The 16,700-nt window shown below is 30.6% G+C and overlaps 1 protein-coding gene across 2 annotated transcripts in view; it reads right to left on the reverse strand.

The window, feature by feature from the left end:
* Positions 1–16,700, reverse strand: part of Hil (peptidase hillarin) — a 162,932-nt gene that overhangs the window by 121,466 nt on the left and 24,766 nt on the right. Inside the window, exon 1 of one of the 2 annotated variants that reach the window (XM_075309281.1) lies at positions 905–916. The exons of the other annotated variant lie outside the window; for it this stretch is intronic. The gene's annotated coding sequence lies outside the window, so the exon portion shown is untranslated. Of the gene's footprint in view, positions 1–904; positions 917–16,700 lie in introns of those variants that run through there. 2 annotated transcript variants of the gene reach the window in all.

Consider the following 16,700-nt stretch of genomic DNA (forward strand, 5'->3'; position numbering starts at 1 on the left):
ATTTTTGCATGGTTGTAAGAGACCATATATTAACACCACGTGCCAAATTTCAGCTGGATCGGATGAAATTTGTTTCCTTTGAGACTCCGCAAGCCAAATCTGGGGATCGGTTTATATGGAGGTTATATATATTATTAGGGACCGATGTGGACCAATTTTTGCATGGTTGTAAGAGACCATATACCAACACCATGTAACAAATTTCAGCCGGATCGGATGAAATTTATTTCTCTTTGAGACTCCGCAAGCCAAATCTGGGGATCGGTTTATATGGAGGTTATATATATTATTAGGGACCGATGGGCACCAATTTTTGCATGGTTGTTAGAGATCATATAGCAACACAATGCACAAATTTCAGCCGGATCGGATGAAATACGCAAAACTAAAAATTTAAAATACAATTGTGTCTTAATTGTGTCCTTTCTTCAATTCTCCGATTATTTGGCTCGGAATCTATATCAAAACCATTAGTGTTAAGGCCAAATCTTTGGAACCGGGCATGCTTGTTTAGTGAAATAAGTGTGTTGGATCAATGATAGAATCCGCAATAGTGTCTAGCATCGAGATTTAGGAGTGAGAACAATTTCTCAAAAAATTTCACTCATTGCTCGAAAACATAAAACTAAACTTCAGAATCATAGGATTGTCCCCCTGGATCTGGTCAACTAACCCCAGAATAGTAATAAGCTAGAGAATAGTTGTTGAACTATTTCTCTCAAAATTTCTACACTAGAGTAAATATTCTAGTATTGTAATTGTAACTATGTTACTGCAAAATTACTAGATGAGTAGTAACTCAGTTGTAATATAAATAAAGAGATAAAAAAATGATAGAATCTTCACCATCTTAATGACCCATGGGGCCCAATACTTTCCGCTTATGACATAACAAAACACTCACCACAAATTTTCCTAAAAAAAAAATAAAAATAATTGCAATTAATATAAAAAAATAAATTAAAATTAAAAAATATAAATCAATTAATACAAACGTTATAAAAAAAAATTAAATTGCTATTAGTATAATAACAAAATATTACAAAAAAATCAACATAAAGATAAAATTTGCAACTATTGGGTTGATCCCACCACATATAACTCATTCCACATAATCACCTTTCCCCCTTTACTGTGGTTTGCGGAATATTATTTGCCTACTTACATTCCCAGCCCACTTCTCCTAGTAAATGTTATGTCATTTTTAAAATTAAATATAATGAAAAAAAAATGAATGAAAACCATTAAGGTGCAAATTTGTAGTTGTGAATTTGCCAATGAACCACACCATAATAAATACCACAGACATTTCTTTAATGAAAAGTGAAAAAAATAATCGAAAGTATATTTAATATCCATATCTTTTATTTCCTTTCATTCCACACATTTAGGAATTTCTTCTTCGCTTCCGTCTAGCGGTATGGTGTTGGTATGGACCATGTTTAGTATGGACCACAATAATAAATTTATTGTGTCATTTCTGGTTGCTTCGTTGTTGTTTTATTGTGAAAAATGGATAGACTAATATGCATACTATTTGTTTATAAGTTTCTTTATATATCGTTGCCATTTACATAATTTAATTTAAATTGTAATTTATTTATTTATTTGTATGATGTATACCACGTAAATAGCTAATAATTAAAATAAAAGTGTCTATAAATTTTATTTGAAAGTTAGCACAATAAAATCCATAGAAAAAAATAATTAGCTAATTTTGTATGTGAAAAAGTAAACATTTGTGTAATAAAGATAATATTAATAGAAGTAAATTTTAGAAGCATTACCTTTCCTTTCCTTCTATTTTCAATAGTCTATACTAAAAGGTCTCCCAAAAAAAATTAAATCAAACATGCATGAACTTTATTCTAAAAATCAGAGTATCCCATAAGGAATCGGCGACCGGACATATCCCCCAATGGACATTTCGCCCAAAATGATTTTTGGGCGTTATGACCTCCAATGGGGCGGTCACATCGCCCACTTTTAGTTTGGGCTTTATGTCCTCCCTTATCGCGGTCATATGTCCCAAAAAATAGGCGGTCAAAACGCCCAATATTTTATGGGGAAAATAATGTCGGAATACAAATCAAAAACTGGCCTAAATGAAGTAGTTTTATCCCCAATTTTGGTTAACTAAATACGTACGGTATTTAATTAAAAATGCCGTAACTAGAAAGACAGTGCAGATCTCGTGGTCTATAAGAAAATTAAGGAGAAAATGGTGCAAAACGCTCCACAAAGTCCCCAAGAACTTGCCAAACCAGAACATATGAGTGAATACTAAATGTGCGAAAGTGTGCCGGAAAAGATATTTTAGCAAACCACTATTATGGAAGCCGATTTGGCATACAGACTCTTTGTGTTCCAACCCAGTAAGTGAAATAATGAATGAATGAAATATGGATGATGGAGATGCTATTGTTTTATTGATGTCCCTTTTTCGGTCGTTGTTAAATTCATCACATTCAGTTCTTCCTCAAATCCTAGCGACTTTCAGTTTATTATCTTCTTCTAAACATTAAAATTGGAAAGAGATGAGATGATCGACGTGGTGCTGATGGGTACTTGAAAAAAATCGCGCGCGCGATTTATTTCAAGTACCCATCAGCACCACGTCGATCACCTCATCTGCCTCCAAATCGCGCGCGCGAATCCTTTTTTAAATTCATCACATTCAGTTCATCCTCACATTCTTGCAACTTTCGTTTTATTATCTTGTTCTAAACATTAAAATTGGAAAGAGATGAGATGATCGATTTGCTGCTGCTGGGTACTTGAAATAAATCGCGCGCGCGATTTTTTTCACGTACCCATCAGCAGCAAATCGATCATCTCATCTCGTTCCAATTTTCAGTTTAAAATACATAATTTTCAATTCAGCATTTGTCTGGTTTGTTCAAAAGAAAAAAATTATCAATTTCCGAATTTTCATGTTTCAATATATAAATTCAAATGTCTTGGAGCATAAACCGACCTATTTCACGAGCGAAATAGGTCTTCGTAGTGCCACTTTAGCCGCTTTTCCATATCAATCGTACGCTGAGAAGAAAAATGGTCAAAAATTCTGTTCCAGTCAAAAATAATTAAAACAAACGATGAAGCCAAGATATGCTAGTTTTACATCTTCTTCCAGCATATACAATAAAAGCAGTATTCGATATTTGTCAATAAGAGGCATATATATCTATTAAATATTAAAAAAAATTAATGGATAGATGAAGTAATCATATCTAGCTTTTGAATGATTTAAAAAAAAATACATTTTGTTATTTTAAACTACACACAAAAAATTTTCACGAAAATTTTTCCAATTAAAATTTTAATGAGTTTTAAAAAATATTCAATAAAAAATGTAATTGATTCAACAAATTTTTTAATTGAAACAAAAATCTATCACAAAAATAATAGTATCAATTAATTTTTTAATTGGATCAATTAACTTTTTAATTAACCTTCAATTAATTTTTTAATTGATACTATCATTTCTGTGATTGAAGACATTTCAATTAAAATTTAATTGGATCAATTAATTTCGTGATTGAATCTGAAAAAAAATTTTTGTGTGTATTGTTTATATTCAATTATATTCAAAGGTCATAACACCCACATTTTTTTATGGGGCTTATGACCGCGATGAGGGAGGACATAAAGCCCAAACTAAAATTGGGCGATGTGACCGCCCCAATGAAGGTCATAACGCCCAAAAATCATTTTGGGCGAAATGTCCGTTGGGGGATATGTCCGGTCGCCTAAGGAATCCAATTTAATATATTTTGATTATTTTTTTTTTTATTTTATGTAATTCATTTTTATTTTTTGACTCTTGTTATATATTTTGACTTCATTGAGCTAAAAAAAACGTGTATGCAACATAAATTTTAAAACGAAATATCGACAAATAAAGGAAAACAAATAATATAGGCCGATAGCCTCTAGTTGCTAGTGCCGTAAAAAAGTTTATTTTAATTTGTAATAAGTAATAAATAAAAACAAATAATAATATGCAGACCTCGAGCTTAATTAATCATTTCATCATACACAAAAGTCGCAATATTAAGAAAAAATTCTCTAAAATAAGAAAATTTTTCTTTTTAAATTTTTAAACTGAAGTATTTAGCATTTTCTCTCCGATTAAAAACTCCCAAATCTAATTGGAATTTTAAAGCATTTATTTCCTTTTAATACCAACACATTATCATGGATCTCCAATCCTCCGCTAATCGAAACTATTGGCTAACAATAAAAATCCAGACTAACGATTTTAAATACTACTAATGACAATTAACACTGATGGAATTTGCCATTCTTTTAAGTCATCGTCCACAGAGGATATACTTTTTAATGACATAGAAAACCACTTTAAAAACCGGATAGAGAAAAATCTTCACCACCAAAAATATTAGTATTGAAAGTTAGTTAGATCAATGGTGGTGATTAAAACAATAACAAAATATCATGGTTTCAAGTGCAAATCCGATTTTGCCATTGCAGATTGTGAATGACAAAACTTTCACTTATTGGGATTAAATTTGTATAGGAATAAATTACTTTACGCAATGTTGAACAATGCCTTTGAAGTGAGGCTTAAAATAATAAACTTTGACATTGACCATTACACAGAAAAACTTGTATATTGTATATAATTCGCTTAACAATAGTCTATAGGAGGACCTGCAAATGCTAATTTTATTCTTTATGTGTAATATAAATAACTAAAAAAAAGTTTATTTTAATACAGATTTATTTTTATTTTTTATTTTGGTAATGATTACGAGTCAATTGAAAATAATATTGACCCAATATTGTAATTAAAGGCAGTTCTTAATCTTAATTTTTAAATAAATTAAATTAACTGACATTTTGAATCTTTGGATTAAAGATAAGAGACGATCTACACATTTCAATTATTAGACAATAAAAAATTTCAAAAAATACTTTAAAACAAAGATGCAAAATACTAAAATTACCCTATATTTTAAGCTTTTTTAGTTTTAATCCAAAGGTTCAAAATCTTAGTTAAGTTGAAAATCATTTCTTTAAATCAAAAAAAAAATTAACTTTAAGAAAAATTCACCTTGCTTAAAAGACATACGACTTTAACGGAGGGACGCAAGTTCCAATGATTCGTATCCTAAATTTAATGAAAAACAAAAAATTATTGCAAATAGTATGAACCTTTTTTATTTAAAACAAGTAAGGAAAGTCTAAAGTCGGGCGGGGCCGACTATATTATACCCTGCACCACTTTGTAGATCTAAATTTTCGATACCATATCACATCCGTCAAATGTGTTGGGTGCTATATATAAAGGTTTGTCCCAAATACATACATTTAAATATCACTCGATTTGGACAGAATTTGATAGACTTTTACAAAATCTATAGACTCAAAATTTAAGTTCGGTAATGCACTAGGGTGGAACACAATTTTAGTAAAAAACAAGTAAGTAAAGTCTAAAGTCGGGCGGGGCCGACTATATTATACCCTTCACCCCTATGTAGGCCAAAATTTGTGTTACCAACTCAACTACTTCACATTTGCTGGAAGCTATATAAAGGAGACAATTTTTTAGTTCTACAAAATCTCTAGAATTAAAATTTAAATCGGCTAACGCTATCCAGTTAATTGGAGGAAACTTCCATTGAAAATGGGTCTAAAATGTGTAACAGTCTACCATATTTCCCCAACTCTGGTGTACGTATATATGGGAGCTATATATAATCTGAACTGATTTTGACTAAATTTGACATATATAGTTAGAATAATAATTCTGCTATCTATGCGAAATTTCACGTAAATGGGAGTATAACTTTGGCCCCCTGGTCATATGAGTGCAAATCGGACGGAAGATATATATGGGAGCCATATCTAAATCTGAACCGATTTTAACCAAATTTGGCACAATTACTAATACTACTAAACGTACTCCTTGTGCGAAATTTGAAGCAAATCACGGCAAAACCTTGGATTTTGAGGCCATATAAGTTCAAATCGGACGAAAGATATATAAGGGAGCTATATCTAAATCTGAATCGATTTTGACCATATTTAGCACATACAATAGTATCGTTAAAAGTACCGCTTATGCAAAATTTGAAGTAAGTCAGGGCAAAACTCGGGCTTTTGAGACCATATAAGTCCAAATCGGGCGAAATATATATATGGGAGCTATATCTAAATTTGAACCGATTTCAATCAAATTTACCAAGCATTGGTAGAATGTCAATTCTACCCTCTCACGAAGATCGGTAGTAAACTTTGGCCTCTGTGGTCATATGAGTCTACATCGGACGAAAGATATATATGGGAGCTATATCTAAATCTGAACCGATTTGGCTGATATTTTGCAAGATTTTCGAGACTCATAAAATATTTGGATGTAAGGTATTTCAAGAAAATCGGTTAATAAACACGCTAACACTGACCAAATCGGGGATAAATATATATGGCAGCTATATCTAAATCTGACCCGAGTTTTTCCAAAACCAATAGCGATTGTCTCTGTCCCAAGAAACGGCCCTATGCCAAATTTTAGGACGATCGGACTTAAATTGCGAGCTGTACTTTGTGCACAAAATTACATATACAGACAGACGGACGGACAGACAGACGGACAACGCTAAATCGACACAGAATTTAATTCTAAGCCGATCGGTATACTAAACGATGGGTCTCAGACTTTTCCTTCTTGGCGTTACATACAAATGCACAAAATTATTATACCCTGTACCACAGTAGTGGTGAAGGGTATAAACACTGTCCTTAACGTTGTGCAAATTGCGTGTTCCATAAAACTAAAATTAAAATCTCATTTATCAAAAAAAAAGTGAACTACCTATTTCACTAAAGCCAATTTAACTTTATTTTAGTTCATGGAATTATTATGTTTGGAGAAAGTTTCCTTTACTCTAATAATTTTTTGCGTACGATAGTTAAATGAACTAAATACCAAAATTTTCTAAAATTAACCCAAAGTGGTGGGTTCACTGTTTTTTTTTTTCATTTTAACAGATATTTCAAAGTAAAAATGTTTTATTAATTTTATAAAAATTTTCAACCAAAGAGGTTCCTTAAAATGGATCTCAGCCTACATTTGATGTCAGTCAAAGACTAAAACTAAGTTAATTTAAAGATTATTTCCTTAAAAAAAATAATTTGCTTGAAGTAAAGAAATTTGCCCCAATTCAAACTTTACGTCCCTCCGTTAAAGTCCGTAATTTAACGGAGGCACGTAAATTTTAGCCCTAAATAGACTATGAACTCTTTTGATTAAAATTTCATTATTTTAAAGAAATTTATCCTTAACATTCTGTAAATTTTGTGTGCTAAAATGTATGTTACATCGTTCATACATTTTCAATATTTTTTCAATGTACCTACAATTAGATTCGTGTGGGGACATATATGCATAATCTGGTCCTGTGCACAAGAGTAATCAAAATCCTAAATATCTGCCGCCATTGATCAAACACAAGAAACCTTTGCTAAATTCGTAACTTCATAATGGATTATTTAATTATTTGATTCTTTGAAGACGATTTTTGCTCAACACATTAATTAATTAATTTTAATGTAGTTTTTTTTGTGCCATTTATAATTTTATTTATGTCATTGACTTTAAATTTGTTTTATTAACCCTTAAATACACATTGTATCGTTTGCGATACAACAAGAAAAGATAACTCTTATGTCTTAAAATTTTGACCGAATTCTATGAAATCAAATTTATTGCATTTGAAGAATCGTAACGATCTTTTTAAAAATATTTTTTCCAAAAAATTTATAGTACTTCTGAGTTATCTTCAGTCAAAATTGAAAATAAAATTTTGACCAAAAGTTCAAAAAACTTCAAATTGGAAGTTAATTAATATTTACCAAAGATGAAATTAATGTTGGTGAAAAAGCCGTGTAGTATAAAAATGTCAAAATTCTCTACTAAAATCAAATTGTTTTTTGTAAATAAAAATTAGTTTAATGCGCACTGTATTTTTTAAAACACAGCCACTATTTTTTCAAGAAACACATAATTTTTTTGTAAAAAATGTCGTATGCAGATGTTCTATTTTAACATTTTGCATATTATATATTTTTCGGAGGAATCGGTGATCCTGTGCATAATAAGGGTTAAATTAATTTGAAGTTACTTATATGATATTAAATTTATTTTTAGAGTCGAACTTGATGCATTTTGGGTAAAAACGGCCATGGTACATACGATCCATGAAATCTTCAAATTAATTTCATCCCAAAATAGTTGGAGTACCGGGGCATGCATTTTATTTTCTATTTAAGGCTGTGAAAAAGATCAGTGATAGTTATGTGTCATATTATTTACCCTATATTGGCTTTAACTGTAGGTTGATGACCTCCTTAAAGACTTCCATAAATTTTCAAGTTCGTTTCCCCCTTTTCAATAATTAATTTCAAATTGTATTTTCAACAATTAATTAAACTATTGTTTTCGTTTCACTTTTTTTGTCGGTAGTCAGGAAATCCATATCAGGAAATCATTGTTTGGTGCCTGAAGAGTGATGGCGCTTCATCCCACACTCGCACATCGAAAACTGTAGCGTTGTGGATTTGGGGGTAAAATTTTCTCATTGTCAGCAATTGGCTTCTATCGCCAATTTTTTTCTTCTCGTAGTCTGTCGCAGTTAATGACACTCTTTTATTACTTTTTCGTTTATTTGGTTAACACCTACATCTATCATTACCTTATATGGGAAAGCTTCAAGAGATGTAATCTAAAATCAATTAGTGTCGAACAATTAGCATCAAATATCAATTACAAATGAACGAACATAAGAGATTTTTTTTTGTTTTTTATTTGTATGAGTGGAATGAGTGCGTCGTGAATTGAATTGAAATGCCTATGGAAGTGATTGAAAGAAATATGTCAGATTTTATTTATCAACAAAAAGTTGGTAATACATAAATATACAATACTGTCAACCTATTAATGTAACATGTAGTTCTTAACATTTTGATACAAGCGCATACCATACTTAACAGCCGGCTTAGTTACAATGGAATTTTCAGTCTATTATTAATATAGAGAAATGCACAAAATGTTGAAAATTAAAAGATCATAGTAACACCATACGATAAAAAATTTACTTGGATCCAAAGATATTGACCTTCCTTTAAGTATCTTTGTACTGATTCCGAACCAAAGAAGTCGCATCTTTAAAATAATAATTCTTTAAAATAAATAACGAATTTTAATTCTCTTTTTGCTATATGTTAACAAAGCGAATAAATGTCAGTTGCAAAATCCAAATTATAATAGATACTTCAAAGAAAAAAATGTTTTCTTAAATTTAAAGAAACTTTAAACTAAAGATGCAAAATCCTCAAACTAAGTCTTTGAAGTAAGAAAAGAAAAACATTTGTGATTTAGTGATTATCGGATTAACATAAGCTCATGAATATGAAAGGCAACATTTTCATCAGATTTTTCTGAAGGTATAGACGAAAAATGTCAGATACCTTAATGTTTGCCTCCATAAGTGCTGATTTTAGATAATACTTAATGTGGAATTCAGCAAACTAATATTTTTCAGCAACCTATTAGTTTCCACTAATATTTAGATTCGTTCGAAGAAATAAGTCTAGATTTTGTGTCTATACTTAGGACAATATTAATTAATTGGCTACTCCATGAATAATAGAATTTCTGAGAAATTTTCATCAAATTTTCGTCTTTTAATTGACCCCTACACCTTTTGTATCACCTTTATCGATGATAAGACAAAGATAAGTCACTCTCAATAAAATAAAAGACTTAAGTTACAAACTTGGTTATTGTGCTCACTCTCTCACACACACACATCCATCAAAGACAATAACGGTTGGTGTTTGGTTCGTGACATACTGTCAGCAAAGATACCCACTATCTACTGCAAAGCTCAATTCAACTCTAAACAATGACATATTTTGTTTTAATTTAGACTTCTCCATTAACATTTCATCAAAGATGGCCACACACAAGGAGTGAGAGGTGGGAAAATGTGTTAAAAAAATCTAGAAAAACACACAAAAAAATACCTACAAAGAAATGCCAAAATTTAAGCATTTCAATAGTTGATTTCAAAGCGACAAAGGGCTTTGTTTATTAATTCCACCACTGTAACAATGATGGTTCGCAGAGTTTTGTCTTATGAATTGTGGAATTGTATTCGCTAAGTTGGTTTTTTTCTTTCTGTTGATTTTCTTTTCTTTTGTTGTTTACATAGTTCTCTTGGTATGTTTGGTGTTTTCTATTCCCCCGACAGTAAGGAGAAACAAACAAGTTATTCACAATTAGTGAAGATGAGTGATGGGGAACGCACAAAAAAGCAGAAGCGTCGTAGGTAGCGTCAAATATTTGGGAGCCACCGTGGTGCAATGGTTAGCATGCCCGCCTTGCATACACAAGGTCGTGGGTTCGATTCCTGCTTCGACCGAACACCAAAAAGCTTTTTCAGCGGTTGATTATCCCACCTTCAGTAATGCTGCACGGATGAAAAAGACTGTTTTTCATATGTTTGGCTATAAACATTATATGTTTGGAACACAAATTTTTAAACACAATATTTTTGAGTGCAAGCATATAATGTTCATAAACTAGCATAACATGTTTGGGACATATATGTTAATATGTTAGAACATATTATGTTTGGGACATAAAATGTTTGTAAATATAATATGCTTGGATGCAAACATATATTAATTTAGAAATAGCCTATAAACATATATGTGTTTAGTAGCTTGGAGCGCTACTTAACAGGGAGCGATATTGAATTAAGTTGGTGGTTGTTGCTTGTTATTACAAAATTAACACTTTTTTTTCCTTGGGCAATTGATCAGCTACTTCTTTGATCCTTACAAACTGTGTGGTCCGCTGTTCGAATCCCCGTCCGGCAAAAGGTAAAATTAAAATAAAAAAATCATACAATTGAATAATTTCTTCTACAATGTTTGTATTACAGAAAAAGGTGCTAAGAACTAAAAAATCTCGTGGAAGTGAGAAAGATGTGGGGGAATATACAATAAGGCAGAAACAAAATTTTGAGCATTCAGGTCGAAAAACTTTGTTGTTAGCACCTATATTACCTGTTTATTTTCATAATTCATTATGATTGTAAATATATAAATAAATAAATAAAATTTTGAGCACAATATTGTTTGGGAGAATTTTTTTAAAGCATATAATATTTTTGGGTGCAAAATGCTTCCAAACATATTATATGTTCACATAATAACATATTGTTTTTTGGAAGACAACATTATTGAATTTGGATGCAAAAATACAAAATGTTTGGAACTTAGACTACCCAAACATATATTGTTTAAACCAATATGCTTTCAAACATATTATATATTGGAAGAGATCAAACATATAAATGTTTGGGCAATACCCAAAAATATATATGCTTGAAGCAAAATATGTTTGGGAGTATATGTTACAGAAGCGATTTTTTGTGAGCGTGTGGTGACATTTCTGAGGGTTTCAAAGTTTCTCTAAGTGGTTTCACTACAATGTGGAACGCCATTCGGACTCGGCTATAAAAAGGAGGTCCCTTGTCATTGAGCTTAACATGGAATCGGGGAGCACTCAGTGATAAGAGAGAAGTTCACCAATGTGGTATCACAATGGACTGAATGATACATCGGGCTGCCACCTAACCTAACCTAGCGTCAAATATTTACAGAATTAGGGAACTCTCTTATACATTACAAAAAAATATCCAAAAATTGTACAGAGAAATATTTCAGTTTATGTTCAAATCATGAGCATCTAATTGCCGCGAAAACCAAAAATGAATGGGCGCAATAAGCATTTGAATGGTTCTCAAATACCGCAAACATGTTCTATCATTTAAATGATAGAATTTGAGACCATTAAATGGTCGGGAAAATCATGTACCTGACCATTATTTTTTTTTACTTTTTTACAGGGAAAAAAGTATTTTTATAGGTTAAGTATAGACATGTCTAGAACCATTACATGGCCATAAAGACCATTCAAATTTGTTTCGTGACCATTTAATTTTTTAAGTTTTTTTGCAGCGAAAAGAATTTTATAAAAACATTGAGCAGGTACACACGATTTTCATTTGGCGCGTCAGTCATGTGTTGATTGTTTCTTGGAATGGACGGAGAATACGGACTACTGTGTTTTGTGTTAATTTATTTATTCAGAAGTGGCACGTGGTTTTATGTGAACAAAAAAGGAAAGTGTAATTGAAAAAAAATGTACCTGATTTTTGTTCTGCATTTTGATATATGGATCATTTATTTTTATTTGCAGTTACATGATGTCTGCGTTAGTACATTTGATGGGCACGATGTAATATGGAATAATTACTTATTGTTGAAATTGAAATAAAATAGAGTGTGTAAAAATATATGATGTTTGCTTGAATGGCATTATAAATACAAATAAACAATGAATTAGTTTACAAATAAATAAAAACAAACAAATAAAGTTAATTTTGTGTTTTATTTTCTTAAGTGGCGTCCGATGAAAAAAGTTTTTTCATAAAGATCAAAACATTTTAGGTTGTGACCATGTTCTTTTAGCTAGAAGAAAAACATTTTTAATGAATACCATAACATTTTAAATCGTGACCATTGTCTTTTCATTCAAACAAAATTATTTTTATCAATATAATAACATTTTAGATGAGGACAATTATATTATTTTTAGAACCATGTTCACTGAGCCAACTTGGTTGCAAGTTAAAATGTTACATGGTCGCCGCAAAAACAGCTCCTATCATATTAGTTTGCTCTTCGAATATGATTGTGACAATCATGTTTCTTCTCTGCGTGCACTGAAAAGAGGCATGTCCGGTTCCAAAGATTTTTTCTTTACCCTAATGATTTTGGTATTGATTCCGAGCCAAAGTTTTGCGTACTTGATTCTAGGAAACTAACTTTAATTTATTCGTTTTTTCAGGGTTTTTCTTCATGTGCTATCAGAGTCCATTAAAAAGGTTTTAACAACAACTTAAATTTGCGAATTCGGAATCGTCTTGGAGTAAAAATTATTATAATTATGATCAAGTAAAAAGTATTTAAAACAAAGTGTTGAGAAATATCTTATTTTTAAACGCTTTTTTGCTTTGAAATGCGAAAAATCAACAAATTTAAAGACTATTTCAATAATTTGGAAGAATTTTTCAGAATTATTAAAGGTAAGTTGACCTTAGTCAAACGAATATTTCTTTCATTTTAAGACATCTATTTTGAACTCGAATAACTTAACTATAAAGACAAAACGACTTCATTGAAAAGTTTATCGACTTTTGGGGCAAAGAAAAAAACTTTTTATCAGAGAAATGCGCCTTCTATGCTAAGAAACATTTCGAGTCGTATTTTAAAGGTATTAAATCTGATGATATTGGTCGTATCTGTGAATGGGCCCGTTGCAATAAACTTAGGATTAATGTATAGTATTTGGTGGATCTCACAATTTACGTGCTAATAATTGTATTGTTGTCCAGAATAGTGTTGTCGTTCCGTCTAGTTGTATTACTTCGCTCGGATTCAAACTTGACACCGGTCTTACATTTGGCTCACATATCGCCCATGTGTGTGCGAAATTGAATTTTGTACTTAAGAAGTTATACTCCCTTAATGTTATATTTCCTACACAGATTAAATATATGTTGGCACATTCCTTGCTCATGCCGCATATACTTTACGGTATTGAGGTCTATACGGGTGCTATTCGATCCTGCGTTAACAGACTTATTTCGTGTTTTCATCAGGGCTGTGGAGTCGGAGTCGGAGTCGGAGTCTTGGAGTCGGAGTCTGAAGATTTGGCTGGAGTCGGAGTCGGAGTCGTAAAAATTTTGCTCGACTCCGACTCCGGCTAAACCAAATTTTTTAAAACACTTCACATTTTTGTAACTAAAAAAGTTTTTACGCAAATTAGTTTCCAATGCATTCGATCAATGTACACCACGATTGGAAATAAAAATCAACTTCCAATTACGGCTATCATTTTATGTTTCCTAGAATGTTAGACTAGCAAATGGGCTGGATCGATCCATTTTAATCCCCATATCAATTTATGTGAAATAATTCGAACAATAATTCGAATTTATTGTTTTTAATTTTATTTTAAGGCTATATACCTACACACATATGACAGAAAAAATTGTCAAAGCTGTTTTTTATAGAAAATTTTGTCACTATTGTATTTATATGGAATGTTTTGTCAAAATTTAATTTCTATAAAAAAATTATTCGAAATATTATTACTATAGAACATTTTTTTCCTATAGAAAATTAAGTCAACATTTATTTCTATAGAAAATAAAAAATAAAACAAGTATATACAGCAGTATGTTCGTCCGGGCCAAATCATAAATACCCACCACCATGAATCAAATATACTAATTTCCTTAGAAAATTTCATGGGGGTTTGATGACAGATCAGTTTAACCAGTTCGCATCCCGAAAATAAATGCAAAGATTTTACCTATCAGATTCCGGATTTATAAGAACTATTTTTGTTTGAGTTTTAAAGGAATCATAAACATATCCTGTAAATGTGCAAGAAAATTAAGAAAAAATACCTTGATTTGAAATCTAAAATCTATAGTACACCAACTGTTTTATGATTACGAGAAGTAATATCTGGCAAATTTACATTTATGGTAAATGCACCTTCTGTACCCTCAATATCTGAAATCGGTCTATATGGAGGCCTTACCAGCGTTGCAACAACGAATTTTTATTTGGACCAAATTTTTCCAAAATTCGTACCAGGGGTTTTCTAATTTAAATTAAAATAATTTAAAAGTTACAATTTTTCTAAAATTTTTCTTCGAAAGAAAATTTTTTCAAAATTTTATTTCTATATAAAATGTTGACCTCATTCTATTTCTATCGAAAATTTTGTCCATGTTTTATTTCTATAGAAAATTTGGTCCAAATTTTATTTCAATAGATTTCATTTTAGCCAAAATTTCAATTTAGCCAAAATTTAATTTCTATAGAAAATGTAGCCAAAGTTTAATTCTATTGAAAATTTAGCCAAAATTTAATTTCTGTAAAAAATTTAGCCAAAATTTTATTTCTATTACATATTTAGCAGAAATTTGTACAAAATTTTTGCATAATATTGTATCCCAAAATTTTTTAAGAAGCTTATTTCTATACAAAATTTTGTTAAAATTTTATTTCTATGAAAAATTTGTTAAAATTTTATTTCTATGAAAATTTTGTTAAAATTTTATTTCTATAGAAATTTTTGTCCAAATGTTATTTCTGCAGAAAAATTCCATTTGGTCTGACCATCGGACCAACTTCAATAATTTTTTGGGTCTATTTTGGTCAATCGGACTAATGGGGCTACGCCAAAAACATGGAAGGATACGTACAGTATTCAGCACATCTATTGTAGTTCTAGAATATAGACCCCAAAACGGAGGGCCGGTTTATAAGGGGACTATATCAAAAACTGGACCGATACACAATATATTCGGCACACCTCTTAATGGTCCTAGAATACCTCCAGATTTCAAATTTCAGGCAAATTGGATAAAAACTACGGATTGGAGAAGTAAACTCGTAACATCGGTCTAAAAGGGGGCTATATCAAAACTTCGTCCGATAGTGACCATCTTCGGCACGCCTTGTAATGGTCCTATAATACCTCTAGATTTCCAACTTCAGACAAATTGGATAAAAACTACGGATTCTAGAAGCTCAAGAAATAAAATCGGGAGTTCTGTCTATATGGGAGCTATATTAAAACATGGTCCGATAATCACCATTTTCAGCACTCCTCCTTATAGCCCTAGAATACCTCTAGGTTTCCAATTTCTGGCAAATTGGATAAAAACTACGGTTTTTATAAGCCCAAGACCCCAAATCGGGCGATCGGTTGATATGGGAGCTATATCAAAACCTGGACCGATCTAGCTCATCTTCGACATGACAAACTTATTATACCCCTGTCACCATTCTATGGTGGTGGGTATAAAAATATTTTGATGTAGAAAATTTTGTCAAAAATTTATGTCTATAGAAAATTAAGCAAAAATTTTGCTTCTATAGAAAATTGTGCAAAATTTTATTTACACAAAAAATTTTCCAAAATTTCTATTAATAATTTTTTAAAATTTTTTTCCATAGAAAATTGTGCCAAAATTTTGTTACTATAGATTTTTTTATACAAAATTTATACAACATTTTATGTCGATAGAAAATTTAGTCAACATTTTATTTTTATAGAAAATGTAGTCTAAATTTTCTTTCTATAGAAAATTTTGCAGCATTTTATTTCTATAGAAAATTTTGCAAAATTTTATTTACTACACAAAAATTTTTCCAAAAATTTCTATTGATATTTTTTTCAAAATTTTATTTCTATAGAAAATTTTGTCAAAATTTGTTTACTATAGTCTTTTTAAAGAAAATTTGGTAAAAATTTTTTTATATAGAAAATTTTCTCAAACATTTATTTATATAGAGAATTTAGTTCAAATTTTGTTTCTATAGAAAATTTTGCAAACTTTTATTTACTACACAAAAATTTTTCCAAAATTTCTATTTATGTTTTTTTTTCAAAATTTTATTTCTATAAAACAATTTGTCAAAATTTTATTTATGTAGCAAATTTTCTCAATTTTTTTTCTTACTGATACTCACTGCTAAGTCGAAAACTGGTAAAAGTGACTCAAATTTTGCTATATAAA

This window comes from Haematobia irritans, chromosome 5 (assembly GCF_050003625.1).
Source record: "Haematobia irritans isolate KBUSLIRL chromosome 5, ASM5000362v1, whole genome shotgun sequence".
In the NCBI taxonomy this organism is placed as follows: Eukaryota; Metazoa; Arthropoda; class Insecta; order Diptera; family Muscidae; genus Haematobia; species Haematobia irritans.